This window comes from Pollachius pollachius (genome assembly GCF_949987615.1).
Source record: "Pollachius pollachius genome assembly, chromosome: 17".
Taxonomy (NCBI): Eukaryota; Metazoa; Chordata; class Actinopteri; order Gadiformes; family Gadidae; genus Pollachius; species Pollachius pollachius.
Genome location: NC_136950.1, coordinates 12,988,898 through 13,006,397, shown reverse-complemented (window position 1 = coordinate 13,006,397; position 17,500 = coordinate 12,988,898).

Genomic DNA, 17,500 nt, shown 5'->3' with positions numbered 1-17,500 from the left:
CAGCTTTGAGGCCCCTGATGCTGTCGGGGTAATAAAAGGAATGACATCTGTTTGGTTTTCAAGTGCATGCATACATGTGGCATACAGATCCATAGAAAAATACATGCATAGACCATGTGTGTGTGTAAACGTTTTTCTTTTCTAATTGAGAAAATGTATCGCGTTTTGGATGCAAACGTTGCGTTTAATAGACCTCCGTGCAACGCTTCATTTGGCAGCAGTCGTTTAATGGATTCTGTGTTATCAATGATGCAAAGTGACTTTGCAAATGTTACATTTTGCAATGTCACTTTTCTTACATATCTTAACACTAGCATGTGGCGTCACGCCACTGTGTAGCTAATTGCGGAATGGTTTGTAAAGTGCTTCCTGCGGGGCTGATTGGGCAATGACTCAGGGATTTGTGACATCACTTCCTAACGATGTAAGCGGCTGCAGCTGTACAGTCTTTTGCTGAACCCAGGCCTGAGTTTCCCCGCTTGGTGTCATTTTGAGAACGGGCCGTGGACTGAATATATTGTTATACAGTTGGAGGTTTGTAGCTGAGTGGTATTATTTAAACTAATATATTCTTGGTTATAATTTATTCTTTGTTTATCTACTTTTTTGATATACCTTGTATGGTACTTTCATCTTTTAAACTATAGCCAATCCCAAATTATAAATTCAGCCTCCACCCCTCCAATAATCATTATGAGCTGATCCAAAATACCTGCTAGGTTTTTACACACAACATTCTTCAATCAAAGCAAGGCAGCGAGGACACGCTGTGAACTAAAGTATGAATCAATTCTGAACGCATTTTATTTTAAAAGTACTCAAGAAATATAGTACAAAACAACAAAACTTATTTTAGCGTTTTGTTCTTTTTCACTAGGAGGGCAACTCCTCTTTGGTCCTTAGGGCTGAGTTCACACTTTGACTTGGTTAGAACCAGCTAATTAGCTTCATGATTAATTAAACAAGTTTGGAAAACGAAAAAACTGAAGAAAATATCTTCATCACAGTAATTCAATAATTGTCTCATGAATGTTATTGATGTTGAATGCTTATACTTCATTGATTGCTTTGGAATTTGAATAAAATGTTGAATGATTCAAATGTGTGATTCATATGCCATTAGTATGAATAGATAGCCATTTATTTAACTTGTATTATGATGTGGGGCTAAGTCCTTTTTTGAATACAGGCCAGGTTTGATTCCTGGACATGAAAGCAGATGGCAAACTACAATAAACTGAATTTCTGCAAAAATGTAAATCATGGTAAATTTTTTAAAAGTAAGCCCCTCAAACCTAGTGTATGTAACCACACAAGGGGAGTACATTTATATAATAGAATATGCGCAAGAAAAGAGTACAAGATTGAATGCTCTACACTTATAACATATTGGAACTTGATTGAAATCTGGGCCTAAAGTAGCGCGAATCCCATGGAAAATATATGTTATTCAGCTGCTATGTTCTATAGAGAATAGTCTATAGAAGGTCCTCAACCATTATATCGCTGATTCCTTTACCGTTACACATGCTTACGTTACCGTACATCACGACATGGTAACACAAATCCCGCCATGAGATGGAGGCCAGAACCATCACAAACAAGTAACATGTCAAAGGTATTGTGTCTGCTTTCGTACATGCAAATGTGTGCGTGTGCACAGCCATTCATGCGGGAACGTGAAACGTCTTGTATGTCAGCTTGCACATGTGATTGTGCACACGGCACACCAACAAACACACACACACACGCACACACACACACGCACGCACACGCACACGCACACACACACGCACACGCACACACGCACACACGCAATCGTGTATGTGAGCCCATGCAGACACGAAAGGGGGAAGAGTTTAGGCTGGCTATGGCCCACTTCTTCTCCTTCTCCTCCGTCTCTTCCCCCCCCCCCCCCCACACACATCCACCCTGCCCCGCCCCACACTCCTCCCTCCCTCTCCCTCTCCACGGTACCTTCTGTCTCCCAAGGGTGGGATCAGCGGCGCTGTGATAGGTAGGCCGAGGCTATCAAAGTACGCGCTTTAACTTTTTAAGACTTTCCAGGTTGGCTTTGTTCTTCGCTGCCTCCCTCCACCGTAGAGCGCCTGGTTCTCTCCTGGGTGCCGAATCGGGGAGTCTCCCTGGGTGCTGGCGAGAGGCTCTGGGCGATATGTGGAATAAAAAATAATAAAAGAAAGATATATAAATATATAAAGAAATCCAGGTTATCCACTGGGAGAAGTGTCGGGGTTTGGGGGGGGGGAGAGGGGGTGGGGTTGCAGTTGGGCGGGAAGGAGGTTACATTGATGAGGCATACGTGCACATGTGTGCGTGCTTATCCACTTTGGTGTGTCTAAATGTGTGTTGCGCACTGTATGTGTCTCTGGTTTTTCCCGTTGGTTTTTTTTTTGTGTGTATGTGTGTGTTTGTGTTTGTGTGTGTTGGGGGGTGGGGGGGGCAGGGGTTATTAAAACAACAGGAACATGGTGGTTCCTGGAATTTAATATTTTACCTCCTTCCGCTGCAATATTTACACCTTGACTCCCACCATAAACTAAATATCCCTCGTTTAATGAGCACACACTAACACACACACACACCAACACACACACTAGCAATGTCTCACCTCCCCCTCTACACACACACACACACACTAACACACACACACACACACACACAGACACACAGACACACAGACAGACACACACACACACTCGCACGCAACACACATACTGCCTTGGGCACCTTTACCACCCCCTCCCGATCCGAAAAAAGAAACCGCGGGCCCAAAGCCTTTGGGATGATTTGATTAGCAATGATATCTGAAAACGGCCTCGTCGCGCTAACAAGATTAAGCTGAGGCCCTGTCTGTTTTCCGTGCTGGAAATGTGCTAGGTGATTAAAACTGGCGCTCTCCTCTAGAACAGGAGTCTATGCGGGCCATGGGACCGTTGCCAGGTAACAAGACATGACTCCTGTTTTCTTTTACGCAAAAAAAAGAAAAGAAAGGAAAACGCTAAACCTGCTTAGGGCTAATCTATGAAGAGAACAACACTAGCCCAGTGGTGCCCAGGCAGAGCGCTGTACAATGGAAATGTTCATTCATACTTGGAGAGATATGTTTGTTGAAGCGTAGCATGTCACACATTTGGGGAGACCTATGAACCATCCGTGTGAATAAGTATTCAACATACATGAATGAGACACATCATATATACAGTATATATATATAGTATATATATATATATATTAGATATATTTACTTCAAAGTATATACATATAGATATACATAAATACATGTACTTCGTAATGAATATATATTTAATGTGTCTCTGCTATTGCTCACCACATTTATCCATGTCAGGGGAGTCACTGTTAAACTTTGAGATTTCCATAGGAGGGGTATTAATTCTTTATTTCTACACCGTATTTATTCAATTGGATTATATATGCATGGGAGGCCTTCTGAGGGCTTAAAAATGCAATTATTGCTTAAGCAAAAAACGTTGACTTTTTTTGATAAATGCTTCCATTAGCTAATAAATGGAGTCAACAGACTTAGGAAACGTCTTTATTCAGGGCTGGAAATTAACCCATCAATCATTGGTGCACACAGAGTTTGTTAACTGTTGCTCCCTGTCTGGTTCACACAGAGCTTCGGGAATATATGCAAAAAAACGTATCGTAACGTAAGTATCGTATACGGAATAAAAGAGGGCTAGAGAGAGAGAGAGAGAGAGAGAGAGAGAGAGAGAGAGAGAGAGAGAGAGAGAGAGAGAGAGAGAGAGAGAAAAGAAATCCACATAAGCATTCAGGCAATACATTAGCAAAAGGAATTGTGCAGAGAGATAGAGGAGGAAAACCATGAAATCATGATGGAGAGAGAGCAGTCGAGAGTCAGCAAAAGAGAGAGAGAGAGAGAGAGAAAGAAAGAAAGAAGGAGAGAGAGAAAGAGAGCGAGCGAGTGAGTGAGTGAGCGAGCGAGTGAGAGAGAGATGAGAGATTATCATGCATAGGATAGTAGGCCTTCTCCCTTAGCGCTGGCCTATGAAAACGAGGTCCATTCTGTATTCATAATACATGAGTAGTATAGTCACAGGTCACGGAGCGGGGCGACCCGGGTCAATCAGAACCAAGGGGGTCTCGCAGCAACGCGGGACCCCCACATTATTCTTTCCCCCCCCTCTCTTTACGAGTACATTGATTATGGTTTCAGAACAATGAATATCACACAGTGGCATATGTGAGTCTTATTATATTGATCCTCAGCCATCTGGGGCCTGGGGAAACCGAAACATTGACCCGGATCGAGGTCAAGGAATAGAGAACACAGCAGACAGCTTTGGAGGCTCGGACTGGCCAGCAAGCAATTGTGTTTTCACAAGCGTTACGTATTTGTTAATGTTGTTTTAATGCAATGAATGAGTCATTAGTGAATGATGCTTTTGATGATCCATCAGAGTCATCTCATTTTGTAAAATGTATGTTGTATAGTGCTCATATACTCTTGTTAGTGCACGGTCAGGACACAGCTGGTTCTGCAGGTACCCAGAGTCTCTTTGTATTGGTGTTGATACTAATAAATAATTACAAAATAATAAAACAGTAAAGAATAAAGGTTTAAGGAAAATCATGAATTAAGTATTTTTAGTATTGTTAAGTATACCCTATTAAAATACATACTTACCTAGCAGAAAGAACCGACACTAACACTGTTTCATTTTGTATCCACAATCATCAGAGAGGCCGGGAGAATGGTTCCTCTCTGGGGGGATATGGAACGTGTTGTGATAGGGGGTCTACGGTACGGCACGGGACGAGGGACAGGCACACGTACATGCGCGTCCAACGCACATCAATTCAAATGCAGGAAAAGAAAAGAAAACGAATCAAATATATTCATGAAATGATAACTATTGCGGAGAGGGATCACCTCCGTTTGCTGATAAGATAAAGTATTTTTCATATTCCTGCGTATTCTCATTCGTTTTCCCATTTTTATTTTATTTTTTGTGAAGGAGGAGAGGAAGAGCTTGGCCCCAGGCAAGATTAATAAGCATTTAAAACGGTTTCACTGCTAACCGGCAAATCACAGCGCATGTTTCATAGTATTGTTCACTACTGAGTGGCCGTGAATGACATAAAGAGATTGTAGCGGTAACCCTGGCTAGCTATAGCTAGCCAGCCGGCTATTGAAGAAATGTAATAAAATGAATATAAAACAACAATAAACAATAAATCCCACAAACATACAAAATGCGCGCCTGTAGGTTTGTGTGTTTTCTCCCGCCACACACATGACTCCGACACATGCAGATGCGTTAAGACAATCTCACTGCTCTTGTACAAAGAAATGTATTTTCCTGTGCACAACACAAACACTCACAAACGCATACACAGACACTCACACACACACACACACACACACACACACACACACACGCACACACACCACACAAACAGGCGTCCATGCTTTATACAGCAGCACACACATCTCTACTCCCATCTGAGCTATAATTAAATGAAAAGTTGCCTTCCGGTGGCATTCGCTACCCTCAAAAGACACAATTCAAAACACTTAACCCCTATTAGATACCAATTGACAACAGAGCCCAAAATTGCTTGTGCAGCCGTTGGCTAAGACAGAGTCAGTGTCAATAGCTGGCTCTGAGCCTGTGGTCCAGGCAAAGGGCTGCAACCCCTCTATCGCCTCCTCTCAGCAGCACACACGTGTGTGTATGCATTGTGCAGTAAATCGTGCACGTATGCAGTGTTGAGGGAAAGATACACACACACACACACACACACACAACAAATAACTGTGAACGTTCACACGTGCATGTGCACACAGGCAATCAGTCCCGCTAACCTAAGACAGAAGGACAAGTGCATGCATTCACATATGCAGCACAGGCACACATGCATGGATGTATATATTCATGCATGTATACGTGCACACATGTAAGCGTGCACGTTTGTGCACACGTACACACATACATGCATTGATGATTACATGCATGCGTGGATACATCCACACACGTATGCCTGCACATATGTGCACAAACAGAAACACACACACACAGACACATAGGCGCACACAGTTAACCAGTAAACCAAACTTGTGGTAACAACCTGTAGTAACCATGGTAACGTTAAATGCAGACGTTCAAACAAGCAGTCTCAGCCGCCATAATTGGAGCCCTCCCTAAATTGTGTTTTTATTTTGCTCCCCAGTTCTGAAATATAATCAGTTTGCCTAATTTTATTGCATTTCCTAATGATGCTCGCCCTAAGCAATTGTTCTGTGTGTTCCTTAGCAAACAGCGCGTGTCAGCTCACTGAGATTAATCTTGATTACTTTAGCCCTTGATGAAGTAGGCTACAATAATGCTTTAATTGGGGAATATTACCACATAGAAGGGATAGGGCGAGTGAGAGAGAGGGAGAAGGAGAGGGAGAGTGAGAGAGAGAAAGAGAGAGAGAGAGAGAGAGAGAGAGAAAGAGAGAAAAAAAGCAGTGATAGATAGGCCTGGAGATGGATGTTTGACTACCAACAGCACTAATTGTAATGCTGTTGGGAGTGATTAACTCAGAATGGATCAGTGGTTGTGGCGGAGGGCAGAGCTGAAAACACCAAACAGCCATCCTCTTCTGTGGCTGGGAACAACACACAGAGTACATGATGTATCGGCCATGGGTTTGTATTGTTTTCTTATGGTTGCAGTCACTTATTCAAGACGTTATCAATTCTAGTCATTGGAGGTCAGCATTCCTATGAATTTGTTTCCACAAAGTTAAAAAGATGATACTCTAGGAAAAAAATGACCGTCATTATTCTGAATTATATTTAGGATTAGAAAAATAAAATGAGCTAATCTCATTGTGCTTGGCTTATTTTCAATAAAAAGAAGAAGCCTTGAAAATGAATTGTGAGATGGTTTGGCTGCTGGACTGGCCAACAACACCTCAACGTACTCAAGGTCTGTTGGTGAGCTGGACAACATTTCCTTGTGTATCACAGCAGTAATATAAAAAAGCGGAACAGTCAACCAGTTTGTCAAGCTAACAACATGTGTTTTTAGGGAGCTTCTCAATGCACTATGCAGAGATAGATATCGTGGTATTGTATTGGAAGTACTGGTTCTGATAGTGGTAGAAAATCTGCTGAAGCGTTACTCTGCAAAATATATGAGACCCTATTCAGACATGGGTGTCACTTTTGTTTAGGACAAGTTATAATCGGATCCCGAAAAAAATACTAACGTGTTTTGACCAAAATCTCAATGCAAATGCAACATATGAGATAAGACTAAAACTATCCCTAATGCATACAGATAACCTGGAGACAACTTTATATGTTCCAACCAGGGGAACATGAGGTCCAAGGCCTGTCCTGTCACTACTTCTGGGGTCTTAAGAGCAGTGTAGCCTGGGGGGCAACACCCAAATGTGCCCATGCAGCTCTCCTGCTAGTCTGGCCTGATGGCCTGCTTGTGTAGGATAGTAAATGACATGGAGGGGGGGAGCAGACACACACAGACACACACACAAACGCAAAACAAAACCAGCACTACAAACAAAACGTGTTGTCTGTAATGTACGCACACACACACACAGACAAATGCACACACATACACATATATGAGAGAGTAAGAAGGAGAGACAAAGAGACACACACTCACACAATGCAAAGATGCATAATATAGTTATGGTTTGGGAGAAGAACGCCAATGAGACACTTGTTTGTGGGGGTGCTGTGTGCTGATTGGACATATGCTGACCCACTCTGTTTTTATTTTGTATTTTGTGCTGACTTCCTTGATGGTTCTGCTGACTTTCCATTGTGGATGTGTAGAGGAGTTAAAACAAGCAGCACCCATCTTTTGTTATCAGGTCAATGTTAAAAAAGAAAGTGTGTGTGCCCGTGATTTTTAGGTCATGAGGACAATTTCTAATTCGATTTTGTGTGGGAGACTTAAGAGTCGTGGCAGCCCATATTTTGTTACCAGGTCAATGTTAAGAGAAGGTGTATGTATGTGTGCACTTGGTTTGGTGGGGTTTATGAGGACGCTTGGGATTTCGAGTTTGACAGGGTACTTTTATGTGTGACCAATGGTAAATGTAACAGAGACAGATCCAAAGACTGGAAGACAAACAAAGAGACACACACACAGCCCGACACACACGCACACACACACGCACACACACACACACACACACCACCGCGTCACCTGCTGAGGGGAGACGGTGGTGTGGAGCAGGCGGAGCAGGGGAGGGTGTAGCGCTGGACAGGCCGGAGCAGCCTAAGCGTGAGAACATCAGAGCTGTCTGAGGGAGGTGTGAACGCGTCAACCTAGGACATCAGGGTTTTCCTTCTAAACATACCTGGACACTACAACACACACAACACATGCTTACCAGCACACACGTTTATACTGTTAGTACAAACGCACACACAAATAAACACACACACACACACATTGTGGGCACATGCAGATGTAAGCACTGGGTGGTCACCCATAGAATGTGGCCCCCCGCAAAAGAGCTTTACAAGACACAGAAGGATAGCGTCGATAACATCACGGAAATCTGTTATGACGCAATGATAAAGAGGGCTGTGTGTGTATACCTGTGTGTGTGTTTGTGTGTGTGTGTGTGTCTGTGTGTGTGTGTGTGTGTGTGTGTGTGTGTGTGTGGACGTGGAGGAGAAGCCATGTTACATAAAAGCCACAGTGGCAAAATAAAATAAAATAATCAACGGACGATGTACAGACAGACTGCGCTCGGTGATATTAACGTATAACGACTACAATTTAAAGTAAATCAGTCCTACGGCTCCGTCTGTCAGGGATGGCTCAGCGTGGCGGTAATGCTATTCAAATGGTGATCAACGATGGGGAGGTTTGGCCAGTACACGCGCGGAAGCAGGGTTGAAGAAGATAGCATGCGCCCAGATAGTTAGCTTGCTTCAGGCAGTTTGCAGCTAGTCCATGAGCTGTTGTTTTTATCCCTTCCTTGCAGATTCAATCAGGAGAGGAAATACAGAGACAGGCCGGCAAGTTGTCCCTCAAGAAAAACCTTATCTCAATTTAGCACTTTTATAGATTCTGTATCAGCCCGTACTAGCACATCTTTCCTTGACCTCATGACATATTCTATAGAGGTCAAGCAAAAGAGGTCAGGAAAGGACACAGGACGTCATCTTTTTTACTAGTGGACCGCAGCCAGGTTCTCTCTTCAGGGAAGGTGGTTGTTTAAAGATGTGGGCTTTTGTTGAAAGTGTGCTCCAGTTGTCAGCCTGACATCAGTTCAATTTCATTTTTCTTTTTTTCTATTCCTTAGGGATAGATTCAGTGATTTATTTTAGAAATTAAGATATACCAATTTACCTCCATGGTGGATATTCACCCCAAATCCCCCATGTTATCTCAAAGAAGAACCTGTTTGGCCCTGCATAGGATGCTTTTGGGCTTGGTCAATGTCCCTTTTGTTAAATCCCTGATAGCAACGGTTTGTGTAACCGGATCACAACAACAGTACGTTTGGCTCACTCACTTTAGTAAGCAAGCTCCCACTACTAATACATAGTGTGTGTGTGTCCTTATTTATCACACACACAAACACATACACGCACGCACACACACAGACACAAACATACACACACACACACATAAACTGACACACACACACACACACACACACACACACACACGATGCTAGCACTCCCACTCCACACAAAAAACGCAGTAAATACAGCAGCTTGTCATAATAATGACGAGCGTGGAGTCCATTAGGTTCTTCTGAGTTTATTCCTGTGATTTACCGCATGGCTGGGACCGGGCGCCGGGGACCGTCTCCGAGGTGGCTGTCAGGGGGAGTTTAATGTCCTCGGCTTCCCTGTCTATCTGGGGGCCTGTCACCTCAGCTCAGCCCTGCCTGGCAGACCAGCTGGGATCTCCAGCATCATCGGTATTAATAGAATATTGATACCGTCTCAAACACCAGGGCGGGATTCTCCTCTCTCTCTCTCTCTCTCTCTCTCTCTCTCTCTCTCATATACAGTTTTATTCCCCGTCTCTCAGACCTTCTCCCTCTTTCAATGCATCATTTCCTTTCTTTAGTTTCACTTTCATTTCACACCCATGACACTCAAAAGCTGATGAATTGGTGTTTTAACCGGGTTTATTACTTGCTTGCTATGGGCGTAAGTAAATAAATGAATATGCTTAATGCATTAGTATTCAATGGTCAATGAATAGATGGATTAAACCTTAACACCAACACATGTCACGTCTTGCTATAGACATCACGTCATGTGGACTTGTCTTGTTTGAAGAGCCAAGTTATAATTTGTTGCCGTTTTTATGCGTATAATGAGGGAAATAGAAATAGGTACAAATTAATCATATATAATATTTTGGTGTTTGAATTGCATGATTAGCCATATCATGAAATTATCTTGGGTAATACTACTCTATAGATTCCAACATAAAAAGCCTGTCTAGGGCATTTCTCAAATTAACTGTAAAGCCATGTTTATAGTGCTACACATAGATTTATTGTATTCCCATCACAATATACAGGATCACATAATATATGCAGTGCAACAAAAAACAAAAAGCCCTCACAAGGGGCATTGATTTTGGCGTAAACATAATTATCAACGAACGCCAGACTAAATTGGCCTGACAAGATAGAGTTCATTATCAGCCAAAACACTTGGGAGTGTGATTCTCTAATTAATTTTCTATAATGAACCCAATGTTTTTGTTAAGCGTCGGAATACCTCAGTGACACATTGTTTACTAAGAGATCTCACAGTGATTTCCATCCACGGTTTTGCCAAGCTGTTTCTCAACGGGTCAAACGGCTGATCTGAACACGTATATGATGATATGATGTTGCAGTAATATAACAGACGTTAATTAAGAAAGTCTCAACAGTATTATGCAGTTGTTTTCTTTGATAAGGCAGATATAGTAGTCTGGAATACAAAAAGAGGGTCTGCGTCCATCATCGTTCACTTTTGACCGAACAGGAAGCCAAAAGTTTTCCCCAAAAGTTCAGTCTCTTTGGACAAGCGGTCTTTCGACACTTATAAAATCTAGAGTCCCCTGGCTGTGGCGCACTCAAAATACACGCCGGCGTCAAAAACTATTTTCAATAATTGATTCCGCACTCTAATTGAACGGCACGACTGAACGACATAGCTCATTACTTTACTCATTAGTTAATTATCGGAGAAGTAGGACAAGTCAATAAAAGTGAAGGCAGTAAATTCCGATACTAATTAGCCTCGCTCCCTTCGAGACATATTTAAAGGCAGATTAGTTACCTGAATGTCCCGCGACGAGACAGGGTGGTGGGGTAGAGGTGGGTAGGGTGGTGGGGTAGAGGTGGGGCGGAGGGTTTTGACAGGCCTGTCAGCTAAGGTTGGGAGCTGTGCTGTCGTTAAAGAGGGACGGATCATACTTACAGCGTTTCTAAATAACCCCTAAAGGTTAGCTGTCTGGGAACGTGGGGATTCAAGGCACGAACAAGGTTATATACTTGGAGGAGATAAATATAGGTCTGCCAGGATGTGTTTGATATTTATCGCACATTTATTTTAAATAATATGTCAAATTAAAATATTAAATCAACTTTTTCATATAATACATACCATACATCTTTATATATGTGTTCATTATTCTTTTTTAAAATTGTATGTATATATATATACGTATTTAATTAGTTATAGGATATTCGTTTTAATGATTTCCGGCACCTCAGGAAATCTTTATTAGTTTTTTTGTATCTTTATTTAAATTGATTAATGGGGAGAATTGATTAAACCAAATCTTTTCCTTTCATTGCGCACCTCTCTGCTTCTATTTGTTTTCTTGGCTAATGCCAGCAATAATAGCCGTTTGACATATCGGGCATAGTGTGAATAGAGTTCACACCCTCCCAACGGTCCAGGGGGAGGGCTGCTTTGCAACAGAGTAGCGCAGATGCCCTGTTAGCCAATCGCGTGGCGGGGAAGAGGTTAGGCCTGGCGAGTCGAGCGCGAGTGTCTTTTCACATGCAAATCGTACAACGTGATAAACACCTGACACGGAGCATGACTGAATGATACAGGCTGTTTAATCAAAGTAACACCCCCCCACCCTTGCCCCACATACAAACACACTCTCACACACAGACACAACACCCTTTCTCATCGACGTTCACTCACTCCTTCCTTCCTTCCTTCCTTCCCTTTTTTGTTGTCCTCTGCTGTTCGTACCTTTTTCTCTCATCCACACTGTCAAGACCTTACCTCTCTTTATGACTCCTCCCCCCCCCCCGCCCCCCCCCCCCATTGGGTCAGTCACGGCTGCCTGTACCCCTACCTTCAACCATGTTAAACTGGCCTCCCCTTGCCCCCCCGCCAACCACCCACCCCCACCCCTTTTCCCAACCCTGCTCCGATCACTCAGCTGTTTTCACGCTCATACATTATCACATTTTCAGTCAATTGGTTCTAACGGCGTTCTCAAGTTTTGCGAGGGGTCCGTCGGGGGGGTTGAAGGGGGAGGGCGGGCCCCTCGGGGACCAGGAAATGACAGAAGGCCGCCTTTATTTACCTCTGTGGCCCCTACCGTGTCGTCTGCTTAATCATGTGGCTAATCGACAACACTGTCTCCCTGCTTGCCCGCGCGCGGACAATGGGGGGGGGGGGGGGGTACCTCATTCATATTTAATACAATGGAGTGTTTAAGTCATTGCACGAGGGGCTGAGGAGGAGGATATTGTGTTTCATTGTGGAGGACTCCGCAGGGACCCCCTCCCTCCCCTGCCCACCCAGTGCCTCCCCTCTCCCTGTCCCTCCCCTGTCCCGCTCTCTCCCTCCCTGTCCCTGCTCCTCCCAGCCAGCATATGCTTGCCACTCCCGGTGTTTAGCAGCCGGGCGTGGCGGTGTGGCCCCTGCCGCAGCTGGCCCCGGACGCGGGCAGCGGCCCCGGCTTGGTTTCAAAGCTTTAATTCCCATGATTAATTCAAATGGTTAATTCGGGCAATGTCATGGTTTCGCTCCGTTTAAAAAGGGAGAGAGGGGGTGGGGGAAATACCAAGACAAATATGTACGCCACTGAATAATGAATAACGTAAAGGGGTTGGTTTAATAATGCAACAGGGCTTGCTTTTTTTTTTTACTCCGACGCTAATCTGCTTGCCACCTCCACTTTAGAGAGCACTGTGTTAGGAGCAGGGCACCATGTGCTGCTTCTGTTCTTTAATGGCCGCCCCTAAAAGGGATTTGTCCCACCGAACAGATTATTGGGTTTCCATGGACGTGTGTGTGTGTGTGTGTGTGTGTGTGTGTGTGTGTGTCTGTAAAAGTGTGTCTGTGTGGGTTGCTACTTAACCTCTCTTCTCTAAGACTCTTAAGACGAGTCTTTCTTTGGTAATATAGCTTTTGGAGATACTTAAAAGCGTACATAAGGACAAATTGTGCTCTTTATCTGATCGGCTTGATATCTTGCTTCTCTTTCTATAGTTCTCCTCAGTCTGATTCTCTACTGTCTCTCTCTCTCTGTCTCTCTCTCTCTCTGTCTGCCTCTCCTTCTTCCTCCTTCTGCCTGTTTCTTTAAAAGATTAACAAGGGTCATTAAGGACACAGAGAAGGTTCATTTCGTCGTTACGAGCGGGCAAATTAATCACGAGGGGGACGCCATTTAATGACACACTTCCTTGGACTGATTACTTGTGTTCCCGGTAATTACGCTGGTTAACTACAGTGCACCTATGAAGGTCCTTTCGGTGCCGGGTCTCCCAAGTCCACAGGCCTCCTTAAAGACACACACTCTCGCACACTTTTATCCTCCACTCCTCCTCCTCCTCCTCCTCCTCCTCCTCCTCCCAGCCAAATTAACGGACATAAAAGAAACAGCTGTGTACGGCGTGCCACCCCCTGATGAGGCCCATTACCGCCGTCCGCCGCCCCGGCCATGCGCTCCCTCGCCGCCGAGCATCACCACGTCCCGCAACCTCAGAGCAAGGAGACGCCGGCGTCCGTCTACGTGCTTCCCTGTCCCGCCCCCTCCCTCCCCATGTCTTTGCCTGCTCTTCCTGCGTCTCCGAGAGAGAGCGAGCAGCACAAAGGCCGGCTGTCATTAAACACCGCCACCATTAGCGGCGCAGCCCGGCTTCATTTGTCCTCCATTATTACAAAAGATGGCGGCCCTCCCATTCCGGGGCTGACAGGGAGACGACGGGGGTGGGGGTGAGGGTTATGGGGGGGTCGATAAGCAATAGAATACAGGTTAGGGAGAGGGCTCCAGCCAAGTTAATAAGGGTGGTGGTGTGTGGGCGTGGGCGGTGCGGGCGGAGGGAGGGGGATTTGGGGCAGGTGAGGGTCAAACTGGACACTTCCTAGCATGCAGAAGATGGCCATTCATCTGAATGGAAATGTCAGTGGCTAGAAGGGGCGGTGGGTGGGGGGGGCAGGGGGGCTCAGGTCAACAGCCCCAGGCGAGGGGAGACCTGGGTGTGACTCCTGACACTCAGAAGCAGACAGGGGGCCAGATAATGGGTTTAGAGACCCGATGGTTATCTCCTCAACTTGGCTTGTTTTCATTCCTCTCTTCCCCTGTCCTTCCATCCCTCAACCCCTCTCTGTGCCCCTCTCTCTCTCTCTCTCTCTCTCTCTCTTTAACAGACCCCCCCTACTAAGGATAATTGGGGATGGGAATGAGGCGAGGAGAGGGGGGGTGGGGGTTAAGTGGCGTAATTCAGCCGATCTTCGGCGGAGGAGATACGTGACAGACACATCCCGATAAGCACACAAAGAGCAACCAGCAAAGGCAGGGACGCAAATGGGCACTGGTGTTTTCTTTGTGATCAATGCCAGTGTTATTTATAAGTGGCGCGGGGGTTCTGTGTAGCAAACCGTCATGCCTTACAAACCATCATAATTGGATGGTTTATTTTCTCGGAGATCACAACGTAGACAAGAGTCCTTTGGGATTTGCTTAAGTCAGCTCTTTCGTCTAATCTAATGAACGGAGGGATTTGTTTTTATACGTTTATTGATTTAATGAGTGTACAATAAGTGTTTATCAAAGACCATTCGTGATCTGAAAGGCCTGAAATCCATACACCTACTCTTTGAGTTGAGAACCATTGAAACCAAACATCAGCATAGGACTAAGAATTTAGACCTTTCAGGAATGCTGGATGGGAATCTCATTTTTTATCAGGAATGCGACCCCCTTGCGTGTGGAAATCAGCAGACAAATACCATTCCGCATCTTCTTCATGTCAAAATCTATTGCCAAATTGGGGCCGCTTTGATTTATTTTTTTCCATTTTCTTGCTCATATTGAGATGGCTTGGAGAGGAATCCTGAAAGGACCTTTTGAATCGGGCCAAAGCTGGCAGTCCGGCTATTGGCTCAGCCCCGCCTCCTCCTCAGCCTGTTTTACAATCTCATTAAATCGCTCCTTTGTTTTGCCACTTTCCAAGCTCTGATCTCTGGCTTAGCACAAGTCAAGAGGCCGAGACAGTTTGAAAAAGCCCTCGCTCCTACCATAAAGAGGCCGCTTGTTCTGGATTGTCCCCTTTCTCAACACCATCCAGACAAAGAGAGAGAGAGAGAGAGAGAGAGAGAGAGAGAGAGAGAGAGAGAGAGAGGGTTATTCACTCCAACGGTATCGTGAGAACTTAATGAAAGTTTTATAACTCTTGAAATGTTTATGACCCATGCACTCAGCAGCTTGTCCCACCAATTAATGGCAGATTCTGACTGCACCACGTGGGTCACAGCTGGGCCGGGACAGCAAATCATGTACCCCCCCATAAAATAAGTATTGTGAGATTTTAAACGATATACATAGCTACAACCCTAACCCTAATCTTAAGTTACATACAATAAAAAAACACATGAAAAAATTTACTTTGCATTTGCTGAAGTTTTGTCATCGGATAGTGGGTCAGTGCTAGAAGGCAAGAATTAAGAACATACATAACTTCTCTGAGCTAGGGCTAACAGTGTTCCTCCTTCTCCTCCTCCTCCTCCTCCTCCCCATCCTCCGCCTCTTCCTCCTCATTTTCCTCCTTATCCGCCACCTCCTCCTCCTCCATCGCTTCCCCATGTTCCTCCTCTTCCTCCACCTCTTCCTCCTCATTTTCCTCCTTATCCGCCACCTCCTCCTCCTCCATCGCTTCCCCATGTTCCTCCTCTTCCTCCACCTCTTCCTCCTCATTTTCCTCCTTATCCGCCACCTCCTCCTCCTCCATCTCTTCCCCATGTTCCTCCTCTTCCTCCTCATTTTCCTCCTTATCCGCCACCTCCTCCTCCTCCATCTCTTCCCCATGTTCCTCCTCTTCCTCCTCCTTTTCTTGCTCCTCCTTCTCCTCCCTTGCCCAGCAGTTATCCAGCTCTTGATGAATGTTAGTCTGTTTTTTTGTTGTCTCATTATGCAACGTTGTTTCTTGATTACGGCAATTTTGTTCGCAGGGCATGGAAAAATAAATGAAGAATCTGGCTTAAAACAATTAGGAAATAAGGCCAATATCAAAAAACGAATATTCAACCCCGATTCTGCCATGGCATGGGGTCTAATTAAAACAATGCGGGATGTGTTCAAATAAAATACAGAAACCGGGACACCCCTGAATTTCAGATGCCTTCCTCTCCATGACAGTTGTTACTGAATTACTTGTCTTCTGCGAGGACTAAGCAGAGATCCATCTTCTAACTGTGGACCTGTCGTGGAGCGAGGGAAGGGAAATCCAGCACCCATCTGAAACAAATGACAAAAGCTATCGCCCAAGGCCCCCCTCTCTCTCTCTCTCTCTCTCTCTCTCTCTCTCTCTCTCTCTCTCTCTCTCTCTCTCTCTCTCTCTCTCTCTCTCTCTCTCTCTCTCTCTCTCTCTCTCCTCTCAACAGCGACGATGAGACGCCATCACTGTCCACAAAACATGATAAAACCCGTGCCATAATAGGATTCATAAACATGCCCAAATACAATTTGCTGAGATGTATTTCAGGAAAAGACAATCATTTACAACTTCTGAGGGGGATTTAGAATAAGTATGTTTGTATGCAAATCCGGCAAACACGTTTTATGTACTCCGCACCCACAGATCATGAAAGCGCATTAGATTTATGGCAGTGTGTGTGCATAATTGTAAAGATGGCGGGGTGTGGGGGAATGAAAAAAATAAATAAAAAAAGGAGGAAGGAGGAAGAAGGGAAAGAAGTGCTGGGATTTATATTGAAATCTTTTTGGGGGGTTTTGATTAGTGTAGAATGAGCCTAGCTTTCATGCCCCTGACACTGAAAACAATTGCTGCTACTTGGCTGGGCTCTGGGCATCCAGGGCCCAATCGCTTCCTCATGGGACGGCGCCAACATTTGCTTTTGGCAAAAAAAGATAGCTGGGGACAAAGAGAGGAGCAGTGAGCACCTTATTGTTTTATTCTTATATGCAAGCAGACCTTTTTTTTTTTTTTAAGCACATGTTTTTTGAAG